The sequence below is a fragment of the Schistocerca cancellata genome, chromosome 8 (genome assembly GCF_023864275.1).
Source record: "Schistocerca cancellata isolate TAMUIC-IGC-003103 chromosome 8, iqSchCanc2.1, whole genome shotgun sequence".
In the NCBI taxonomy this organism is placed as follows: domain Eukaryota; kingdom Metazoa; phylum Arthropoda; class Insecta; order Orthoptera; family Acrididae; genus Schistocerca; species Schistocerca cancellata.
Window position 1 is genome coordinate 365058547 of NC_064633.1, and position 12062 is coordinate 365070608.

The 12062-nt window shown below is 41.8% G+C and overlaps 1 protein-coding gene across 2 annotated transcripts in view; it reads right to left on the reverse strand.

Annotated features, from left to right (window-relative positions):
• LOC126094801 (NAD-dependent protein deacetylase Sirt6) overlaps nt 1-12062 on the reverse strand; it is an 82571-nt gene that overhangs the window by 15100 nt on the left and 55409 nt on the right. The window lies entirely within an intron of this gene.

A 12062-nucleotide genomic window follows, 5' to 3' on the forward strand; every position in this document is an offset into this window, starting at 1 on the left:
CTGTACTCAATGAGAATTGGACACATGTATGGCATTTCTATTGCAATTTCTCTATCCTACCATCTCCTAAAATATTTACCATTCCTCCTGAAACACCCTGTATTTACAATGCGCAGCCATTATTTTTATAGGTAGGTACGTAGGTATTTATGTCTGTTGATACTTTTTGTCAATATATTGAAAGCCGATAATGATATTTTTTGAAATATTGATATATCGGACTCCCAATATTTCTAAAAATATCAACAGTCCTATCATGTAGCTGTGTTAGACACAATGCCAGGATGGTGGTGTGGACAGCACTTATGTCTAGTAGGCAGGAGACCCGGGTTCAAGTCCCAGCCTTGGCACAAATTTTAATTCATTACTTCGGCTTCTATTCTTACCTTTCAAGAATGAACACATGTTCAGCCTGGGGAAACATGTTTGCTCACACACAACTAACTCAACAGTAAATCTATTCTAGAGATAGTCGATGAATGCAGAGCAGACTTTCAATGAACCTTCTGTTAATTATGGAGGCTTGCTGAACAGTAATGCCTCCATTTTTTAATTCTGTACTGAATACTGGTTGAGGTATTACATGCCATTAATATTACTCGGTCAACTTTCCCGCTTCACTGATGCAACTTGCAACCCTTTGCTGCATGAGGGCTCTGAACTGTAGTGTGTGATACGACAGTGTGTAACATACTTACGTTAGTGCGTGAGAAATAGTGTGTGTAATCCCTCTGAAAACTGACCGAATGAATTAGAAGAGATTGACAGTATTTACATGGCATGTAGTTTGAAAAACTGATAGCACTCTTAATCTCCGGGACCCAAAACTTAGAACTGACTGCAGCTATTAAAATTCATCCCGTGATACTGATGAATTCTGCAAATTGGATTTGTGGCATTGAATGAGGGCCTTGACTTTATTTTTATCAACCCTAAGCATAGATAACTTCACAACTCAGATGGTCAGTAATCACTTGGCCATGATTGCATAAATTCAGCACATGTTGAGAAGTCATGAGATCATTGTGATCCTGACCTCCTTAGCAAATATCATATGCATAATCTGTTTTAAATCATTTTTACTGAGGACATGCAGCTATACAGTTTGACTTTTGGATAAAATATTTTGGAGATAACATGGTTCCTACTCAGATCTCCAGGTGAGGACTATGCAGGAGGGTCACCACCAGGGAAAACAAAAGTGGTGTTCTACAAGTTGGAGTCTGGAATGTCATGTGCCTTACCCTTGTGGAGCTGTTGTTCACTGCAGTGGACAGCTGTTAATGTTACTTCTTTGGCATTTTTAACCAGTTCTGAGGCTGCAAATGCATACATGGCACAGTACCAGCAGGGATTATCCACTGGAGTGGACTGCATACATTTGCTGACTCAGGACTGATTAAAAATGCCAAAGAAGAGACATTAACAGTTGTCCACTGAAGTGGACAACTGCACCACAGGTTAACTGGGCAGATAGGTTAGAGATTAAAAAAGGGATACGGACAGGTCAAAATTTAGACACACTGTTGTTGTTGTTGTTGTGGTCTTCAGTCCTGAGACTGGTTTGATGCAGCTCTCCATGCTACTCTATCCTGTGCAAGCTTCTTCGTCTCCCAGTACCTACTGCAACCTACATCCTTCTGAATCTGCTTAGTGTATTCATCTCTTGGTCTCCCTCTACGATTTTTACCCTCCACGCTGCCCTCCAATGCTAAATTTGTGATCCCTCGATGCCTCAGAACATGTCCTACCAACCGATCCCTTCTTCTAGTCAAGTTGTGCCACAAACTTCTCTTCTCCCCAATCCTATTCAATACCTCCTCATTAGTTACGTGATCTACCCACCTTATCTTCAGCATTCTTCTGTAGCACCACATTTCGAAAGCTTCTATTCTCTTCTTGTCCAAACTAGTTATCGTCCATGTCTCACTTCCATACATGGCTACACTCCATACAAATACTTTCAGAAACGACTTCCTGACACCTAAATCTATATTCGATGTTAACAAATTTCTCTTCTTGAGAAATGCCTTCCTTGCCATTGCCAGTCTACATTTTATATCCTCTCTACTTCGACCATCATCGGTTATTTTACTCCCTAAATAGCAAAACTCCTTTACTACTTTAAGTGTCTCATTTCCTAATCTAATTCCCTCAGCATCACCCGACTTAATTCGACTACATTCCAATACCCTTGTTTTACTTTTGTTGATTTTCATCTTATATCCTCCTTTCAAGACACTGTCCATTCCGTTCAATTGCTCTTCCAAGTCCTTTGCTGTCTCTGACAGAATTACAATGTCATCGGCGAACCTCAAAGTTTTTACTTCTTCTCCATGAATTTTAATACCTACTCCGAATTTTTCTTTTGTTTCCTTTACTGCTTGCTCAATATACAGATTGAATAACATCGGGGAGAGGCTACAACCCTGTCTCACTCCTTTCCCAATCACTGCTTCCCTTTCATGCCCCTCGACTCTTATAACTGCCATCTGGTTTCTGTACAAATTGTAAATAGCCTTTCGCTCCCTGTATTTTACCCCTGCCACCTTCAGAATTTGAAAGAGAGTATTCCAGTCAACATTGTCAAAAGCTTTCTCTAAGTCTACAAATGCTAGAAACGTAGGTTTGCCTTTTCTTAATCTTTCTTCCAAGATAAGTCGTAAGGTCAGTATTGCCTCACGTGTTCCAACATTTCTACGGAATCCAAACTGATCTTCCCCGAGGTCCGCTTCTACCAGTTTTTCCATTCGTCTGTAAAGAATTCGCGTTAGTATTTTGCAGCTGTGACTTATTAAACTGATAGTTCGGTAACTTTCACATCTGTCAACACCTGCTTTCTTTGGGATTGGAATTATTATATTCTTCTTAAAGTCTGAGGGTATTTCGCCTGTCTCATACATCGTGCTCACCAGATGGTAGAGTTTTGTCATGACTGGCTCTCCTGAGGCCATCAGTAGTTCTAATGGAACGTTGTCTACTCCCGGGGCCTTGTTTTGACTCAGGTCTTTCAGTGCTCTGTCAAACTCTTCACACACTATGTGGTCAAAAGTATTTTGACACCCCTTTGTAATGTGGAACTGACAACTATATATCATGAGAGATGGACCTGCTAGTATAAAAAGGAGGTGAGGAGAACGGTGCTGTCAGTAGAAAAAGCAGAAGCAGCAAAGTGGGTTAGTCACGAGAGCTCAGTAACTTCGAACATGGCCTAGTCATTAAATGTCATCTGTATAACAAATTCACCTGGGATGTTTCTAAAGCTGGGATGTTTCTAAAGCTGCTCAAGTTGAATGTCGGTTACACAATCTCACCACGCTATGCCATCAAGACTCATCTGCTAGCCCATGACGTCCATTCCAGAATCGTCCGTTAGGGACAGTGCCTGCTTTCCTGTAGAGAGTCTGCAACACAGATTTAAGTGCTGAAGCTCACAGTGCGCCAAATGGCACCCATTGGAAGTACAGTGGCTTACTTAGATTGCGGCCCAAGCTTTGGTAACTGCACCGTCATGATCATGTACTTGGTCTCTGTGCTTGGATTTATGACTGGACTTTGTCCAAATTACTCTATTCGGATCAACTGTTAAGCAGTGCTTGTACTTTGGTGTCCATAAATAAGTATTGTGGGGTGTTTAATTGTATAGTAGTCACTACACTGGGGGAAGGGGGAGGGGGGGGGGGGGGAGAGAGAGAGAGAGAGAGAGAGAGAGAGAGAGAGAGAGAAGGTCAGAGCACTGGAAGACCAAGTCGAAACAACGAAACAAGGTCCCTGGAGTAGAGGGTGTTCCTGAAAAATAACTGAGATCCTTGTGAGAGCCAGGTATGACAATACTGTTCCATCTGTTGCGCAGGATATGCAAGGCAGGTGAAACACCCTCGGACATAAGGAAATATGTAATAATTCCAATTCCACAAGAGGCAGGTTCTGACAGATGTGATTATCAAATTAACAGTTTAATAAGTTGTGACTGGAAAATACTGAAATGAATTTTTCCAGAAGAATGGAAACATTGGTACACAATGACTTCAGGGAAGACCCATTTGGGTTTCAGAGAAATGTAGGAACAAACAAGGCAATAACGACCATGTGACTTGTCTCAGTAGATAAGATTAAAAACAGGTAAACATATTTTTATTACGTTTGCAGATGCAGAGAAAGATTTTGGTGGAGTTGACTAGACGACAACCTCTGTAACTTTGAAGGTAGTGGGTATAAAATATAGGAAGCAGTAGATTATCTATAACTTGTACAAAAACCAGACTGCAGTTTTATGTGTCAAAATACATGACAGGGAAATAGCAGTCGAGGAAGGATCGAGACAGGATTGTTCCTATCCTAGGCGTATGTTTGAAGTCACTGAGCTCACCTGACCAACGCATTTTGATACTTCTGCTTTTCTAGTGACAACACCATTTATACTAGCAGGTCTGTCTCTCATGATATCTAGTTATTCAACCATTAAAAGCTGTGAAGGAAACAAAGGTGAAATCTGGAAAGGGAATTGAAGCTCAAGGAAAAGAAATAATAAATTGGAGGGTTGTTGATGACATACTAATTCTGTCAGAGATGGCATAGTATTTATAAGTTAAATGGAATGGATAATGTCTTGAAAAGAGGTTATGAGATGAACCTCAACAAAAGTAAAACTTGGGGAAGGTTACACGGTCGAATTAAATCAGTTGATTTGAGGAAACTAGATCAGGATATGAGACATTAAAAGTAGTAGGTGAGTTCTGCTACATGGGAAGCAAAATAATGAATAATGCTGAAAGATGAGAGGATATAAAATGCAAAGTGAAAATGGCAAGGAATGTATTCCTGTAAAATAGAACTCTATTAACACTGAACGTAAATTTAAATGTTAGGAAGTCTTTTGAAGGTATTTGGAGTATTGCCCTGTATAAAAATGAAGTGTGGACAATAAAAAGAGAATAGAAGCTTTTGAAATCTGGTGCGGTACTGAACCAAACAGATGAACACAGAAATCTATGACACATCCTGACTAAAAGAAGTTTTTGGTACCCATTTCTCTGAATACTGGGCAGCACAATGTATAATTTCAACTGGGCACAGGCGGATCTCTTACATTACTTAATCAAAATACTTACAAACTGCTTGGCAGTCCATGACTGCTCCCTTAACATACATGTGTGACGACTTATGATGGTGCTAAACTTGACTTTTAGGAACATGTGTCTTAAATGCTACTTTAAAAAAAAAACAGTGGCATTTCCCGTCCTCCATGCAGCTTCAAGTCAGAGCATTTTCAGTTTGGATGCTTTTGATCTCTTTGGACAGAAAATACAGGACAATGTGCAACACCTGGCTTCTCACACATCTTTTACTGATGTTAATGTCTTATGTGATGAATTTAAAATTTTAGATTATGCTGCACATATTACTCTTTGCCCAGACACATGTCCAAGTTTTATAGGGCACGCTCTGTCCCTCATGCAATTCATGACAAAGTAGCAACAGAGCTATGTCGCTTGCAAAGCATTTGTGTTTTGCAGCCTATTACTGCGAGTCAGTGGGTGTCACCTCTAATTGTAATAAACAAACCTAATGGAGACATTATAATTTGTGTGGATTTCAAATCTACTATAAATGTCCAGACCGGATTTGACACTTTTCCTCTGCCTCATCCTGAATGTCTCATTTGACAAACTTCAATCTGGTACATATTTCTCCAAAACCGATCGAAAGGATGCCTTCCTCCAGATACCAGTGGATGAAGAAACCCAACAGTTTATGGTGATCACTACTCACATTGACCTCTTTTGTTTTCAACATTTATGTACTGCAGCTCTTCTGCTTCTGCATTATTTCAAAAGTAATTAGACCATTTATTGTGTAAGGTTCCATGTTGTGCCACATATTTGGATGATATTTTCATTTCGGGAACAACACCTGAGGATCACCTGAAAACCTCGGAAATTTCTTTACTGTTTTGGCTTCAGCTGGTCTTAAATGTAATTGTGACAAGTGTGTATTTTTTGTTCCTGAGTTGGAATATTTGGGCCATGTGATTGATAAATTTGGACACTATATGTTGGCTACCAGTGCCAAAGAGGGTGACTAAGCTACAGACTGTTTAGCAGAAGTTGTCTTATTACATTAAATTCATCCTCAACACAGCTCAAATCCCTGCTCCGCACCATTGCCTTCAGCAGGAGCATGGGCCATTCAATGGACAAGGGAATGTCAATGCACTTTTAAAAAACTTAAGGATGCACTTCTCAGTGACCCATACCTCACGCCTGTCAATCCGGTGAAGCCACTTACCCTTGCAATGGACGCTCCTAATGTCGGCATAGTGGCAGTGTTGTCACGCAAAGTGGGCTCCTCAGAATGACCCATTATGTTCCCATCCAAGTTACTTACTTGGACTCAATGTAATTACAGCCAGATAAAGAAGGAGGCTCTGGCTATCATCTTTGGTGTGTCTAAATTTCACCAGTATCTCTATGGAAGACGGTTTATTGTAATCACTGACCACAAGCCATTGACTTCTTTGTTTCATCTGTCCAAGAATATACTGGACTGCACAGCTCAGAAACTTCAACATTGGGCATTAGGTCTTCCAATTATAATAATGATATTGTCTATAGGCCTACCACTAAGCATGAAAACGCAGATACATTTTCACACCTGCCAGTAAGTGAAGACCTAGTTTTTGATTAATTGGAAGATTCTTGCTGTCAACTGGATTAGTCTGAACTCGAAACATTGCAGTTCTTCCTGACCGATGTTCAGATCGTTGCTTCAGCCACTGCATGTGATCTACAACTGAAATAGCTTTCTAAATTCATCCAACGTGGATGGCCAACCCACAGATTGGAGATCACAGATCCTGTTGTTTGCCGTTACATTTGGCAATGTCAGGCATAGTCAATACAGCAAGGCATTATTCTGGTTCACTCACCAAATGGACATACTCAAGTCTTAGTTTCTCACGAGTGTCAAGCTTCTGTTTTATGCCAGCTCCACACGGGACATTGGGGTCTGGTCAAGACCAAACAGCTCACTCACAACTCCGTAATTGATTTGGACTTGATAAGCAGATTAAACGCATCACTGTGCACTGTCGTGCGTGTTTTGAGAATTTTGTAGTGCTTTGGCAATGGTGGTTCAATTGACCATATCCTACTGTTCCACGGGAATGTACTCATATTGAATTTTGTGCACCATTCCAGAATGCGAGATGGCTGACTGTAGTGGACACATACAGTAGATTTCCATTCTCTGTCCCTATGCACTCCAAAAGATCATTGAGCACCCTGCATGCACTGGAGACTATTTTTTGTTAGATGGATTACCAAAAGTGATTGTTTCTGACAATGGACCTAAAGTCACTTCGGCAGAATTTCAACAGTTTTGTTCCCTCAATGGAATCAAGTAATTGACTAAGGCGCCTTTTTCACCATAAAGCAATGGGAAAGCATGTCTCCTAATGGCAAGCCCACAGAGCTTCTACATGGATGTCCTCGTGGTATTATTTTGAGTTTATTGCATTGCCGAACTATGCCATCTGCTCAGTAGTTTCACACAAAGTCCACAGAGTCTGACAAGGTGTACTTCCATGTATACAATCAGCGACGTGCCTAGGAGCCAAGCACTGTGGTCGTCATTCATGGTCGGGCACATTACAATGTTGCATCGGCTTCTGGTCACATCTGTCATCAGCACCAGAACCAGTTGAGGCCCCACTCTTATGAAGATTATGGTGATACTGCTGTGAGAGTTCCTTCCACAGATTACAGCCGATCACCATTCTGGCCTTTAGCAGTTCACTCAGTCGACCTTGGAGCCACAGGGCTTCAAGGCATCTACTTCAGCCAGCCCCCCTCCCCTCCTCCTCCTCCTCCTCCTCCAGGGTGCAGTCACCTCCACACGCCTTCAAGTAGCCTTCACCAGTGGCTCCAATGTCTCCACTGCCGGCCAACATGAAAGTGGACGTGCTGTTGCTGGACGACACAGCCCCCATGGATCTGGACATGTAGACAATATGTCTGTTGCCGACTACCTCCAAGAACCTCCAGGGACACCTAGCCTCCTGGTGCCCCAGAAGACCTGCCATGGGTGTGCATCCTGCCGATGGTTTCCCAGTGGATGTTTCTGTTGTGTTGGCAGAAGAGCCAACACCATGTGACTAGTGGAGGCCGAAATGCACGCGTTTTAGCTCACGCAGGCTGGCGTGAGGAGGGAAGGACTATACTGACGTGAGGTCTGGAACATGACAAGGAATTAGAATTCAGAAAGCGGACTTCATTAGTTTGATACTTAACTTTAATCCATTAATGATGAACGTCGCTCTTGACGGTACATGATTCACAATATTATCTGTTCAGAATAGTAACTGAATATGGTGCCTTGCTAGATCGTAGCAAATGACGTAGCTGAAGGCTATGCTAAACTGTCGTCTTGGCAAATGAGAGCGTATGTAGACAGTGAACCATCGCTAGCAAAGTCGGCTGTCCAACTGGGGCGAGTGCTAGGGAGCCTCTCTAGACTAGACCTGCCGTGTGGCGGCGCTTGGTCTGCAATCACTGAGAGTGGTGACACGCGGGTCCGACGTATACTAATGGACTGCGGCCGATTTAAAGGCTACCACCTAGCAAGTGTGGTATCTGGTGGTGACACCACAGTTTCCTCATGTTCACATGACGAATGTCGATGTGCGGGCTGGTGGTCACCATCCACCACAGTTCCACTGCCAGTTTCCTCATCTACATCTGGCAGCAGTGCCCCCCACCCCCTCCCCACCAACATTCTCCACATAGTTCTCCTATGATAGTGCTTTGATTTGGGGAGGAAGGTGTACGGTGACGGTACTCACAACTTCAGAGAGTACCACACCACAATCAATAAGTTGCACTTGAAACACTTGTAGCACAGCAGCTGTATGGGTTGGCAGTATAAACTATACCGAGGTCCGCCAGGGGCCGGAACTGCCAAAACATGGGCGTCACATGTGCGGATAGCAATTGGTCTGTGCTGAGTTGTGTACAATCTCCAGTTACCGACAAGTCTACAAGCTGCAGTGTTCGTCCATCATCTTCGAGACTTAGACCTCGTAGTCGTCCAGCTCTGGATTCTACATGGGCATCACTCAGTCACAGTGAAAGGACTTTAATATTTTAGAGGACTTATTATTAAACATCTAATTGTGCTGGACGTTTCACAAGAAGAAGTATCATTTAAGTTGAGTATTTCTTCATATTTAATAAATATCATTATATTACTAATTGTTGGGAATTTTTCTGATTGAAGACAATGTATGCTGTCTTCCTACATTCCCTGCACAGAATTTTCTCCAAGCCAATAGTGAACATCTGTGGCTTCGTAATATGGCGCATTATCAGCCATAAAAATTTCACAGTTATTTGGGAACATGACATCCAGGAGTGGCTGTAAATAGTCTCCAAGTAGTGGAACATAACCATTCCCAGTCAATGATCAGTTCAGTTGGACCAGAGGACCCAATCCATTCCATGCAAACACAGTCCACACCATTAGAGAGTCGCCACCATCTTGCACCGTGCCTTGTAGACAACTTGGCTCTATGGCTTTGTGGGATCTGTGCCACACTGTAATCCTACCATCAGCTCTTACCAACTGAAATTGGGACTCATCTGACCAAGCCATGGTTTTCCTATTGTCTCGAGTCCAACTGATATGGTCACAAACCCACGAGAGGCACTGAAGGCAATGTCGTGCTGTTAGCTAAGGCATTCACGTCGGCTGTCTGCTGCCATAGTCTATTAACACAAAATTTCATTGCACTATTCTAATGGATACATTTGTTGTACATCCCACATTGATTTCTATGGCTATTTCACACAGTGTTGCATAACACTGACAACTCTATGCAAACGCTGCAGTTATCAGCCATTAAGTGAAGGCTGACGGCCACTGCATTGTCCGTAGTGGGAGATAATGTCTCAAATATGGTATTCTCGGCACACTCTTGACACTGTGGCTCCCAGTACACTGAATTCCCTAATGATTTTTGAAATGGACTACCATTCTGCGTTCAAAGTCAGTTAATTCCTGCCGGGCAGCCATAATCATTTCAGAAATCTTTTCACATGAATCACCTGAATGCACTGCCCTTTTATATCTTGTCTATGTGATATTACCACCATCTGTATATGAGCGTATTGCTATCAAATGACTTGTCACCTCAGTGCGTAATAAAAAGTATATATTCTACTACTCCAAATTAGCATCAAACACTGAACTTATTATCCAGCTACTAGTACTACTGCTTCTATGAATACTATTCATTTCTCGTGTTTTTTTTTTTTTTTTTTTTTTTTTCAGGCTCATCTTTTCTTTGCGAGCCTCATAAATCTAAACAATATTCTTGGTCAGAACCTATGCTCATTCTGCACTTATTTCCATACCTTACGATTCCCAATCCTGTGACCATTCCCGCTGTAAGACTTGCCATATGCATTCTCCTACTACCAAATATACAGCCCTGTAATTGGCAAAACACATACTATCAAAGGGAGAGCCACCTGTGAAATGACATGTTATGTACCAGCTGTTACGTGAACACGGTTTGGCCTTTTACATTGGAATAAATATCGCCACATTATCAATTAGGATGAAGGGGCTTAGAGGGTGCATACTAGCAACATACAATATTCTGTAGCAGAGCTTGCTCTGCAACATGACAGTTGTGACCTCATTACCTGTTTCACCACACATCATTCAGATTCTTCCCCCTGACACCAATTTCTCAGAACTCTGGACATGGGAACCAGAGTTACAACACTTCCTTGGTTCTGGGTACCCACCTCGCCTTAATTTACATGAATTTCTTCTGTCTGAGCATTTCTTCTCAGTAACTATTCCTTTATTCATTCCCTTTTAGTTTTCTATGCCTTCTATTTTCTGTCCATTTTTTTCCACTCATGGCGCCTCTCATGATGTACAGGGCACTTAGCTTTCCACTCTTATTAACTCTAGCATGATGATTTGTCCTTGTAATCTCAGTCTTGTTTATTACTCTAACTTTCACCTTTAAGCTCTCAGGTTTTCAAATATGCAGTGAAGTCCCCGACAATCAGACTTGTCTTCTCATCCTATCTGGTGTATCCCAACTCGGGGTTCTGGGAAACTTTTTTGTAACCCTCTCCACTTCCTACACCTCACTAATCCTTTTTCTTCATCCATCTTCCTTCTCTTTCAACCCTTCTGCAGAGGAAGGAGCTACTGGCTCTGAAAGCTTGCACATTTTCTTTCACTTTTAAATGTGTTTTCTCCTGCCGCTGCTTAGTGAGTGGCTTTTTTATCTGTCCAATTATTAACAACTGTAGGTTGTTTCTGCTAACAGATCTGCCCTGAAACTATCCTGGTCAACAGCCATTATTTGCTGGACACCAAGGCAATATGGCAGCATATCAGCAACTTTTCCAATGTGGACATAGATTTCGTGATTCACTGACATACTTCTGTAATTACTTACACTAATGCAGCGGATAGTCTTGAAGACTGTTTTATCTAGTGGCCACTGAACTCGGCTGCCTTTTCTTCATATGTTGAAGACAGTAGTGATGGCACCACTCTGACATGTGATTGAATGACTCGTGAAGTCTTCCTTGGCCTTCCTGGATACTGTTGCTGTAGTATCACCAAAAATGCAAGATGCACCAGGCTGACTCATTCCTCACCTCCTGCCCATGACTCACTGGTTCTTCATAGAGTGCACACACTTACAATTTGTACTCTGTAATGCTTACACTGCAGCAGATTCAAGTGTAGTTCACCAAATAAATAAATACAGATATGTAGCATACAGACAACAACCAGTCAGGCAATACATCAGTCTGTTCAGATGGTTAAGGAATCTTAATCACTTCCTGACATTAGGGAGAAAATTGTGTGTTGTTCTGCCTGTGTTGGAAATGTATTTTGTTTTTCCATAATTGTAAAATGATATAATTATATAATTTTTTGTACTCATCTCAGTTCCAAGTATCCTATGTATTTCTGTTCCAAAGGCTTATCTCTCATCAATACACAACTCCTCTTTTCTCAATGTCCAG